The 12,088-nt window shown below is 53.8% G+C and overlaps 1 pseudogene across 1 annotated transcript in view; it reads left to right on the top strand.

Annotated features, from left to right (window-relative positions):
• Nucleotides 1-768: 768 nt before the first annotated feature.
• Nucleotides 769-12,088, top strand: part of LOC309585716 (epidermal growth factor receptor kinase substrate 8-like protein 2) — a 184,465-nt pseudogene continuing 173,145 nt past the window's right edge. Inside the window, exon 1 of the transcript in view lies at nt 769-801. The product of the transcript in view is annotated as an epidermal growth factor receptor kinase substrate 8-like protein 2 (transcript). The remainder of the gene's footprint in view (nt 802-12,088) is intronic.

Raw genomic sequence — 12,088 nt, 5'->3', positions numbered from 1 at the left:
CAGCGCACCCGCGCATGCGCAGTGGGGTGGGGGTAGGGCCAGCGCACCCGCGCATGCGCAGTGGGGGGTGGGGGGGGCCCAGCTCTCCCGTGCATGCGCAGTGGGGTGGGGGGCCGGCCAGCTCCCCCGCGCATGCGCAGTGGGAGGGGGGGTAGGGCCAGTGCGCCCGCGCATGCGCAGTGGGGTGGGGGGGGCCCAGCCTGGGGGTGCCTTTTGTTCTGGTCCTCCGTGGGGCTGCCTTGAGAGCGGAATCAAGGTTGGAAAAGACCTCGGAGATCACTGAGTGCCACCAGCAGCAGCACGGCCAGCGCTGACCACGTCCGCCCATGCCACAGCCACAGGTGTTGGAGCACTGCCAGGGGTGGGCACTCCAAACCTCCCTGGGCAGCTGTGCCAAGGCCTGAGCGCCCTTTCCATGGAGGAATTTCCCCAATATCCACCCTGAGCCTCCCCTGGCCCAGCCTGAGGCCGTTCCCTCTCCTCCTGTCCCTGTTCCCTGGGAGCAGAACCCGACCCCCCCGGCTGCCCCCTCCTGTCAGGGACTTGTGCAGAGCCACAAGGTCCCGCCTGAGCCTCCTTTGCTCCGGGCTGTGCCCCTTTCCCAGCTCTCTCAGGAACTCTCCAGCCCCTTGCCAGCTCCGTTCCGTTGCCTGGACTCGCTCCAGCCCCTCCGTGTCCCTCTTGTCCCAGAGCTGCTCCCAGCACCGGAGGTGCCCCAGCAGTGCCAGCACAGGGACGGGCCCGTATGTGGGGGCGGTGGGTACCCGGATGTGTGGGGGGGAGGGGGGGAAGTACCCGGATGTGGGGGGTTGGGGAAGGACCCGGATGTGGGGGGGGGAGGGCTCCGGATGTGGGGCGGGGTTGTTAGGGGCTGGGGTTAGGGTTAGGGTTAAGGGGTTAGGGTTTAGTGTTACGCCTAGGGTTAGGGTTGAGGAAACCACAAAGCCAGGAGCTCCAGGGACAGTGATCATGCGAAAGGCAGGCCAAGTTAAGCGTGGCACATCCAAAACCTTGCTCCCTCTTCTTCTTTCTGCAAGGGTTAGGGTTAGGGTTAGGGGCTCGGGTTAGGGTTAGGGTTAGGGTTAGGGGTTAGGGTTAGGGTTATGCCTGGGGTTAGGATTGAGAAAACCACAAAGCCAGGAGACCCAGGGACACTAACCATGCAAAAGACCTACCAAGGTGACAGCAGCATATCCAAAACTTTGCTCCCTCTTTGTCATTCTGCTCAGAACTCGCCACAGCCTAAGGCCAAGTTTCTGGCTTGAGCAAGGGTTAGGGTTTGGTTTAGGGTTAGGCTTAGGGTTAGGCTTACGCCTAGGGTTAGGGTTGAGGAAACCACAAAGCCTGGAGCTCCAGGCGCGCTCACCTTGTGAAAAGCATACCAAGGTGACCGCAGCACATCCAAAACCTTGCTCCCTCTTCTTCTTTCTGCAAGGGTTAGGGTTAGGGTTAGGGGCTCGGCACATCAAAACCTTGCTCCCTCTTCCTCTTTCTGCTCAGAACTTGCCACAACACTCTGCCGGATTTCTGGCTCAAGGTAGGGTTAGGGATAGGGTTACGCCTTGGGTTAGGGTTAAGGGTTAGGGGTTAGGGTTACGCCTAGGGTTAAGGTTGAGAAAACCACAAAGCCAGGAGCTCCAGGGATACTCACCATGCAAAAGGCAGGCCAAGTTAAGCACGGCACATCCAAAACCTTGCTCCCTCTTCTTCTTTCTGCAAGGGTTATGGTTAGGGTTAGGGGCTCGGGTTTGGGTTAGGCTTAGGGGTTAGGGTTATGCCTAGGGTTAGGCTTCAGAAAACCACAAAGCCAGGAGCTCCAGGGATACTCACCATGCAAAAGGCAGGCCAAGTTAAGCACGGCACATCCAAAACCTTGCTCCCTCTTCTTCTTTCTGCAAGGGTTAGGGTTAGGGGCTCGTGTTAGGGTTAGGGGTTAGGGTTAGGGGTAGGGTTAGGGTTAGGGTTTTGACTAGGGTTAGGGTTCACAAAACCACAAAGCCAGGGGACCCAGGCACACTAAGCATGCAAAAGGCAGGCCAAGTTGAGCGTAGCACATCCAAATCCCCTCTCCCTCTTCGTCATTCTGCTCGGAACTCACCACAGCCCAATGCCCGATTACTGCCTCAGTCTAGGGTTAGGCTTAGGGCTAGGGCTAGGGTTATGCCTAGGGTTAGGGTTATGCCTAGGGTTAGGGTTATGCCTAGGGTTAGGGTTCAGAAAACCACAAAGCCAGGAGCTCCAGGGATACTCACCATGCAAAAGGCAGGCCAAGTTAAGCACGGCACATCCAAATCCTTGCTCCCTCTTCGTCATTCTGCTGGGAACTCACCACAGCCCAATGCCCGATTTCTGCCTCAGTCTAGGGTTAGGCTTAGGGCTAGGGTTAGGGTTATGCCTAGGGTTAGGGTTCACAAAACCACAAAGCCAGGAGCTCCAGGGACACTGATCATGCGAAAGGCAGGCCAAGTTAAGCACGGCACATCCAAAACCTTTCTCCCTCTTCTTCTTTCTGCAAGGGTTAGGGTTAGGGGCTCGGGTTAGGGTTAGGGGTTAGGGTTACGGGTAGGGTTAGGGTTAGGGTTTTGACTAGGGTTAGGATTGAGAAAACCACAAAGCCAGGGGACCCAGGCACACTAAGCATGCAAAAGGCAGGCCAAGTTGAGCGTAGCACATCCAAATCCCCTCTCCCTCTTCGTCATTCTGCTCGGAACTCCCCACAGCCCAATGCCCGATTTCTGCCTCAGTCTAGGGTTAGGCTTAGGGATAGGGTTAGGGTTATGCCTAGGGTTAGGGTTATGCCTAGGGTTAGGGTTATGCCTAGGGTTAGGGTTCAGAAAACCACAAAGCCAGGAGCTCCAGGGATACTCACCATGCAAAAGGCAGGCCAAGTTGAGCGTAGCACATCCAAATCCCCTCTCCCTCTTTGTCATTCTGCTCGGAACTCACCACAGCCCAATGCCCGATTACTGCCTCAGTCTAGGGTTAGGCTTAGGGCTAGGGTTAGGGTTATGCCTAGGGTTAGGGTTCACAAAACCACAAAGCCAGGAGCTCCAGGGATACTCACCATGCAAAAGGCAGGCCAAGTTGAGCGTAGCACATCCAAATCCTTGCTCCCTCTTTGTCATTCTGCTCGGAACTTCCCACAGCCCAATGCCCGATTACTGCCTCAGTCTAGGGTTAGGTTTAGGGCTAGGGTTAGGGTTATGCCTAGGGTTAGGGTTCACAAAACCACAAAGCCAGGAGCTCCAGGGATACTCCCCATGCAAAAGGCAGGCCGAGTTGAGTGTAGCGCATCCAAATCCTAGCTCCCTCTTCGTCATTCTGCTCGGAACTCACCACAGCCCAATGCCTGATTTCTGCCTCAGTCTAGGGTTAGGGTTATGCCTAGGGTTAGGGTTATGCCTAGGGTTAGGGTTCACAAAACCAGAAAGCCAGGAGCTCCAGGGATACCATGCAAAAGGCAGGCCAAGTTGAGCGTAGCACATCCAAATCCTTGCTCCCTCTTCTTCATTCTGCTCGGAACTCACCACAGCCCAATGCCCGATATCTGCCTCAGTCTAGGGTTAGGCTTAGGGCTAGGGTTAGGGTTATGCCTAGGGTTAGGGTTCAGAAAACCACAAAGCCAGGAGCTCCAGGGATACTCACCATGCGAAAGGCAGGCCAAGTTGAGCGTAGCACATCCAAATCCTTGCTCCCTCTTTGTCATTCTGCTCGGAACTCCCCACAGCCCAATGCCTGATTTCTGCCTCAGTCTACGGTTAAGCTTAGGGCTAGGGTTAGGGTTATGCCTAGGGTTAGGGTTCAGAAAACCACAAAGCCAGGAGCTCCAGGGATACTCACCATGCAAAAGGCAGGCCAAGTTGAGCGTAGCACATCCAAATCCCCTCTCCCTCTTCGTCATTCTGCTCGGAACTCACCACAGCCCAATGCCCGATTACTGCCTCAGTCTAGGGTTAGGCTTAGGGCTAGGGTTAGGCTTAGGGCTAGGGTTAGGGTTATGCCTAGGGTTAGGGTTCACAAAACCACAAAGCCAGGAGCTCCAGGGATACTCCCCATGCAAAAGGCAGGCCAAGTTGAGCGTAGCACATCCAAATCCTTGCTCCCTCTTCTTCATTCTGCTCGGAACTCCCCACAGCCCAATGCCCGATTACTGGCTCAGTCTAGGGTTAGGCTTAGGGCTAGGGTTAGGGTTATGCCTAGGGTTAGGGTTCACAAAACCACAAAGCCAGGAGCTCCAGGGATACTCACCATGCAAAAGGCAGGCCAAGTTGAGCCTAGCACATCCAAATCGTTGCTCCCTCTTTGTCATTCTGCTCGGAACTCCCCACAGCCCAATGCCCGATTTCTGCCTCAGTCTAGGGTTAGGCTTAGGGCTAGGGTTAGGGTTATGCCTAGGGTTAGGGTTCAGAAAACCACAAAGCCAGGAGCTCCAGGGATACTCACCATGCAAAAGGCAGGCCAAGTTGAGCGTAGCACATCCAAATCCTTGCTCCCTCTTCGTCATTCTGCTCGGAACTCACCACAGCCCAATGCCCGATTACTGCCTCAGTCTAGGGTTAGGCTTAGGGCTAGGGTTAGGGTTATGCCTAGGGTTAGGATTCAGAAAACCACAAAGCCAGGAGCTCCAGGGATACTCCCCATGCAAAAGGCAGGCCAAGTTGAGCGTAGCACATCCAAATCCTTGCTCGTTCTTTGTCATTCTGCTCGGAACTCCCCACAGCCCAATGCCCGATTTCTGCCTCAGTCTACGGTTAAGCTTAGGGCTAGGGTTAGGGTTATGCCTAGGGTTAGGGTTCAGAAAACCACAAAGCCAGGAGCTCCAGGGATACTCACCATGCAAAAGGCAGGCCAAGTTGAGCCTAGCACATCCAAATCCTTGCTCCCTCTTCGTCATTCTGCTCGGAACTCACCACAGCCCAATGCCCGATTACTGGCTCAGTCTAGGGTTAGGCTTAGGGCTAGGGTTAGGGTTATGCCTAGGGTTAGGATTCAGAAAACCACAAAGCCAGGAGCTCCAGGGATACTCCCCATGCAAAAGGCAGGCCAAGTTGAGCGTAGCACATCCAAATCCTTGCTCCCTCTTTGTCATTCTGCTCGGAACTCCCCACAGCCCAATGCCCGATTTCTGCCTCAGTCTAGGGTTAGGCTTAGGGCTAGGGTTAGGGTTATGCCTAGGGTTAGGGTTCACAAAACCACAAAGCCAGGAGCTCCAGGGATACTCACCATGCAAAAGGCAGGCCAAGTTGAGCATAGCACATCCAAATCCCCTCTCCCTCTTCGTCATTCTGCTCGGAACTCACCACAGCCCAATGCCCGATTACTGCCTCAGTCTAGGGTTAGGCTTAGGGCTAGGGTTAGGGTTATGCCTAGGGTTAGGGTTCACAAAACCACAAAGCCAGGAGCTCCAGGGATACTCCCCATGCAAAAGGCAGGCCAAGTTGAGCGTAGCACATCCAAATCCCCTCTCCCTCTTTGTCATTCTGCTCGGAACTCACCACAGCCCAATGCCCGATTACTGCCTCAGTCTAGGGTTAGGCTTAGGGCTAGGGTTAGGGTTATGCCTAGGGTTAGGGTTCAGAAAACCACAAAGCCAGGAGCTCCAGGGATACTCCCCATGCAAAAGGCAGGCCAAGTTGAGCGTAGCACATCCAAATCCCCTCTCCCTCTTTGTCATTCTCCTCGGAACTCCCCACAGCCCAATGCCCGATTTCTGCCTCAGTCTAGGGTTAGGCTTAGGGCTAGGGTTAGGGTTATGCCTAGGGTTAGGGTTCACAAAACCACAAAGCCAGGAACTCCAGGGATACTCACCATGCAAAAGGCAGGCCAAGTTGAGTGTAGCACATCCAAATCGTTGCTCCCTCTTTGTCATTCTGCTCGGAACTCACCACGGCCCAATGCCCGATATCTGCCTCAGTCTAGGGTTATGCTTAGGGCTAGGGTTAGGGTTATGCCTAGGGTTAGGGTTCAGAAAACCACAAAGCCAGGAGCTCCAGGGATACTCCCCATGCAAAAGGCAGGCCAAGTTGAGCGTAGCACATCCAAATCCCCTCTCCCTCTTTGTCATTCTGCTCGGAACTCACCACAGCCCAATGCCCGATTACTGCCTCAGTCTAGGGTTAGGCTTAGGGCTAGGGTTAGGGTTATGCCTAGGGTTAGGGTTCAGAAAACCACAAAGCCAGGAGCTCCAGGGATACTCCCCATGCAAAAGGCAGGCCAAGTTGAGCGTAGCACATCCAAATCCCCTCTCCCTCTTTGTCATTCTCCTCGGAACTCCCCACAGCCCAATGCCCGATTTCTGCCTCAGTCTAGGGTTAGGCTTAGGGCTAGGGTTAGGGTTATGCCTAGGGTTAGGGTTCAGAAAACCACAAAGCCAGGAGCTCCAGGGATACTCACCATGCAAAAGGCAGGCCAAGTTGAGCGTAGCACATCCAAATCCTTGCTCCCTCTTTGTCATTCTGCTCGGAACTCACCACAGCCCAATGCCCGATTACTGCCTCAGTCTAGGGTTAGGCTTAGGGCTAGGGTTAGGGTTATGCCTAGGGTTAGGGTTCACAAAACCACAAAGCCAGGAGCTCCAGGGACACTGATCATGCGAAAGGCAGGCCAAGTTAAGCACGGCACATCCAAAACCTTGCTCCCTCTTCTTCTTTCTGCAAGGGTTAGGGTTAGGGGCTCGTGTTAGGGTTAGGGGTTAGGGTTAGGGGTAGGGTTAGGGTTAGGGTTTTGACTAGGGTTAGGATTGAGAAAACCACAAAGCCAGGGGACCCAGGCACACTAAGCATGCAAAAGGCAGGCCAAGTTGAGCGTAGCACATCCAAATCCCCTCTCCCTCTTCGTCATTCTGCTCGGAACTCCCCACAGCCCAATGCCCGATTACTGCCTCAGTCTAGGGTTAGGCTTAGGGATAGGGTTAGGGTTATGCCTAGGGTTAGGGTTCACAAAACCACAAAGCCAGGAGCTCCAGGGATACTCCCCATGCAAAAGGCAGGCCAAGTTGAGCGTAGCACATCCAAATCCCCTCTCCCTCTTTGTCATTCTGCTCGGAACTCACCACAGCCCAATGCCCGATTACTGCCTCAGTCTAGGGTTAGGCTTAGGGCTAGGGTTAGGGTTATGCCTAGGGTTAGGGTTCACAAAACCACAAAGCCAGGAACTCCAGGGATACTCCCCATGCAAAAGGCAGGCCAAGTTGTGTGTAGCACATCCAAATCGTTGCTCCCTCTTTGTCATTCTGCTCGGAACTCACCACGGCCCAATGCCCGATATCTGCCTCAGTCTAGGGTTAGGCTTAGGGCTAGGGTTAGGGTTATGCCTAGGGTTAGGGTTCAGAAAACCACAAAGCCAGGAGATCCAGGGATACTCCCCATGCAAAAGGCAGGCCAAGTTGAGCGTAGCACATCCAAATCCTTGCTCCCTCTTTGTCATTCTGCTCGGAACTCACCACAGCCCAATGCCCGATTACTGCCTCAGTCTAGGGTTAGGCTTAGGGCTAGGGTTAGGGTTATGCCTAGGGTTAGGGTTCAGAAAACCACAAAGCCAGGAGCTCCAGGGATACTCCCCATGCAAAAGGCAGGCCAAGTTGAGCGTAGCACATCCAAATCCTTGCTCCCTCTTTGTCATTCTGCTCGGAACTCACCACAGCCCAATGCCCGATTACTGCCTCAGTCTAGGGTTAGGCTTAGGGCTAGGGTTAGGGTTATGCCTAGGGTTAGGGTTCACAAAACCACAAAGCCAGGAGCTCCAGGGATACTCACCATGCAAAAGGCAGGCCAAGTTGAGAGTAGCACATCCAAATCCTTGCTCCCTCTTTGTCATTCTGCTCGGAACTCCCCACAGCCCAATGCCCGATTTCTCCCTCAGTCTAGGGTTAGGCTTAGGGCTAGGGTTAGGGTTATGCCTAGGGTTAGGCTTCAGAAAACCACAAAGCCAGGAGCTCCAGGGATACTCCCCATGCAAAAGGCAGGCCAAGTTGAGCGTAGCACATCCAAATCCTTGCTCCCTCTTCGTCATTCTGCTCGGAACTCACCACAGCCCTATGCCCGATTACTGGCTCAGTCTAGGGTTAGGCTTAGGGCTAGGGTTAGGGTTATGCCTAGGGTTAGGGTTCAGAAAACCACAAAGCCAGGAGCTCCAGGGATACTCACCATGCAAAAGGCAGGCCAAGTTGAGCGTAGCACATCCAAATCCCCTCTCCCTCTTCGTCATTCTGCTCGGAACTCACCACAGCCCAATGCCCGATTACTGCCTCAGTCTAGGATTAGGCTTAGGGCTAGGGTTAGGGTTATGCCTAGGGTTAGGATTCACAAAACCACAAAGCCAGGAGCTCCAGGGATACTCCCCATGCAAAAGGCAGGCCAAGTTGAGCGTAGCACATCCAAATCCTTGCTCCCTCTTCTTCATTCTGCTCGGAACTCCCCACAGCCCAATGCCCGATTTCTGCCTCAGTCTAGGGTTAGGCTTAGGGCTAGGGTTAGGGTTATGCCTAGGGTTAGGGTTCACAAAACCACAAAGCCAGGAGCTCCAGGGATACTCCCCATGCAAAAGGCAGGCCAAGTTGAGCGTAGCACATCCAAATCCCCTCTCCCTCTTTGTCATTCTGCTCGGAACTCACCACAGCCCAATGCCCGATTACTGCCTCAGTCTAGGGTTAGGCTTAGGGCTAGGGTTAGGGTTATGCCTAGGGTTAGGGTTCACAAAACCACAAAGCCAGGAGCTCCAGGGACACTGATCATGCGAAAGGCAGGCCAAGTTAAGCACGGCACATCCAAAACCTTGCTCCCTCTTCGTCATTCTGCAAGGGTTAGGGTTAGGGGCTCGTGTTAGGGTTAGGGGTTAGGGTTAGGGGTAGGGTTAGGGTTAGGGTTTTGACTAGGGTTAGGATTGAGAAAACCACAAAGCCAGGGGACCCAGGCACACTAAGCATGCAAAAGGCAGGCCAAGTTGAGCGTAGCACATCCAAATCCCCTCTCCCTCTTCGTCATTCTGCTCGGAACTCCCCACAGCCCAATGCCCGATTTCTGCCTCAGTCTAGGGTTAGGCTTAGGGCTAGGGTTAGGGTTATGCCTAGGGTTAGGCTTCAGAAAACCACAAAGCCAGGAGCTCCAGGGATACTCACCATGCAAAAGGCAGGCCAAGTTGAGCGTAGCACATCCAAATCCTTGCTCCCTCTTTGTCATTCTGCTCGGAACTCCCCACAGCCCAATGCCCGATTTCTGCCTCAGTCTACGGTTAAGCTTAGGGCTAGGGTTAGGGTTATGCCTAGGGTTAGGCTTCAGAAAACCACAAAGCCAGGAGCTCCAGGGATACTCCCCATGCAAAAGGCAGGCCAAGTTGAGCGTAGCACATCCAAATCCTTGCTCCCTCTTTGTCATTCTGCTCGGAACTCACCACAGCCCAATGCCCGATTACTGCCTCAGTCTAGGGTTAGGCTTAGGGCTAGGGTTAGGGTTATGCCTAGGGTTAGGGTTCACAAAACCACAAAGCCAGGAGCTCCATGGACACTGATCATGCGAAAGGCAGGCCAAGTTAAGCACGGCACATCCAAAACCTTGCTCCCTCTTCTTCTTTCTGCAAGGGTTAGGGTTAGGGGCTCGTGTTAGGGTTAGGGGTTAGGGTTAGGGGTAGGGTTAGGGTTAGGGTTTTGACTAGGGTTAGGATTGAGAAAACCACAAAGCCAGGGGACCCAGGCACACTAAGCATGCAAAAGGCAGGCCAAGTTGAGCGTAGCACATCCAAATCCCCTCTCCCTCTGCGTCATTCTGCTCGGAACTCACCACAGCCCAATGCCCGATTTCTGCCTCAGTCTAGGGTTAGGCTTAGGGCTAGGGTTAGGGTTATGCCTAGGGTTAGGGTTATGCCTAGGGTTAGGGTTCAGAAAACCACAAAGCCAGGAGCTCCAGGGATACACACCATGCAAAAGGCAGGCCACGTTAAGCACGGCACATCCAAATCCTTGCTCCCTCTTCGTCATTCTGCTCAGAACTCACCACAGCCCTATGCCCGATTTCTGCCTCAGTCTAGGGTTAGGCTTAGGGCTAGGGTTAGGGTTATGCCTAGGGTTAGGGTTCAGAAAACCACAAAGCCAGGAGCTCCAGGGATACTCACCATGCAAAAGGCAGGCCAAGTTGAGCGTAGCACATCCAAATCCTTGCTCCCTCTTCGTCATTCTGCTCGGAACTCACCACAGCCCAATGCCCGATTACTGCCTCAGTCTAGGGTTAGGCTTAGGGCTAGGGTTAGGGTTATGCCTAGGGTTAGGCTTCAGAAAACCACAAAGCCAGGAGCTCCAGGGATACTCCCCATGCAAAAGGCAGGCCAAGTTGAGCGTAGCACATCCAAATCCTTGCTCCCTCTTTGTCATTCTGCTCGGAACTCCCCACAGCCCAATGCCCGATTTCTGCCTCAGTCTAGGGTTAGGCTTAGGGCTAGGGTTAGGGTTCTGCCTAGGGTTAGGGTTCACAAAACCACAAAGCCAGGAGCTCCAGGGATACTCCCCATGCAAAAGGCAGGCCAAGTTGAGCGTAGCACATCCAAATCCCCTCTCCCTCTTTGTCATTCTGCTCGGAACTCACCACAGCCCAATGCCCGATTACTGCCTCAGTCTAGGGTTAGGCTTAGGGCTAGGGTTAGGGTTATGCCTAGGGTTAGGGTTCACAAAACCACAAAGCCAGGAACTCCAGGGATACTCACCATGCAAAAGGCAGGCCAAGTTGAGTGTAGCACATCCAAATCCTTGCTCCCTCTTTGTCATTCTGCTCGGAACTCACCACAGCCCAATGCCCGATTACTGCCTCAGTCTAGGGTTAGGCTTAGGGCTAGGGTTAGGGTTATGCCTAGGGTTAGGGTTCACAAAACCACAAAGCCAGGAGCTCCAGGGACACTGATCGTGCGAAAGGCAGGCCAAGTTAAGCACGGCACATCCAAAACCTTGCTCCCTCTTCGTCATTCTGCAAGGGTTAGGGTTAGGGGCTCGTGTTAGGGTTAGGGGTTAGGGTTAGGGGTAGGGTTAGGGTTAGGGTTTTGACTAGGGTTAGGATTGAGAAAACCACAAAGCCAGGGGACCCAGGCACACTAAGCATGCAAAAGGCAGGCCAAGTTGAGCGTAGCACATCCAAATCCCCTCTCCCTCTTTGTCATTCTGCTCGGAACTCCCCACAGCCCAATGCCCGATTTCTGCCTCAGTCTAGGGTTAGGCTTAGGGCTAGGGTTAGGGTTATGCCTAGGGTTAGGCTTCACAAAACCACAAAGCCAGGAGCTCCAGGGATACTCCCCATGCAAAAGGCAGGCCAAGTTGAGCGTAGCACATCCAAATCCTTGCTCCCTCTTTGTCATTCTGCTCGGAACTCACCACAGCCCAATGCCCGATTACTGCCTCAGTCTAGGGTTAGGCTTAGGGCTAGGGTTAGGGTTATGCCTAGGGTTAGGCTTCACAAAACCACAAAGCCAGTAGCTCCATGGACACTGATCATGCGAAAGGCAGGCCAAGTTAAGCACGGCACATCCAAAACCTTGCTCCCTCTTCTTCTTTCTGCAAGGGTTAGGGTTAGGGGCTCGTGTTAGGGTTAGGGGTTAGGGTTAGGGGTAGGGTTAGGGTTAGGGTTTTGACTAGGGTTAGGATTGAGAAAACCACAAAGCCAGGGGACCCAGGCACACTAAGCATGCAAAAGGCAGGCCAAGTTGAGCGTAGCACATCCAAATCCCCTCTCCCTCTTCGTCATTCTGCTCGGAACTCACCACAGCCCAATGCCCGATTTCTGCCTCAGTCTAGGGTTAGGCTTAGGGCTAGGGTTAGGGTTATGCCTAGGGTTAGGGTTATGCCTAGGGTTAGGGTTCACAAAACCACAAAGCCAGGAGCTCCAGGGATACACACCATGCAAAAGGCAGGCCAAGTTAAGCACGGCACATCCAAATCCTTGCTCCCTCTTCGTCATTCTGCTCAGAACTCACCACAGCCCAATGCCCGATTTCTGCCTCAGTCTAGGGTTAGGCTTAGGGCTAGGGTTAGGGTTATGCCTAGGGTTAGGGTTCAGAAAACCACAAAGCCAGGAGCTCCAGGGATACTCACCATGCAAAAGGCAGGCCAAGTTGA

This window comes from Coloeus monedula, assembly GCF_965178545.1.
Source record: "Coloeus monedula genome assembly, contig: HAP1_SCAFFOLD_163, whole genome shotgun sequence".
Taxonomy (NCBI): Eukaryota; Metazoa; Chordata; class Aves; order Passeriformes; family Corvidae; genus Coloeus; species Coloeus monedula.
The sequence above is the reverse complement of the archived record's forward strand: the minus strand, read 5'-3'. Positions and strand labels throughout refer to the sequence as shown.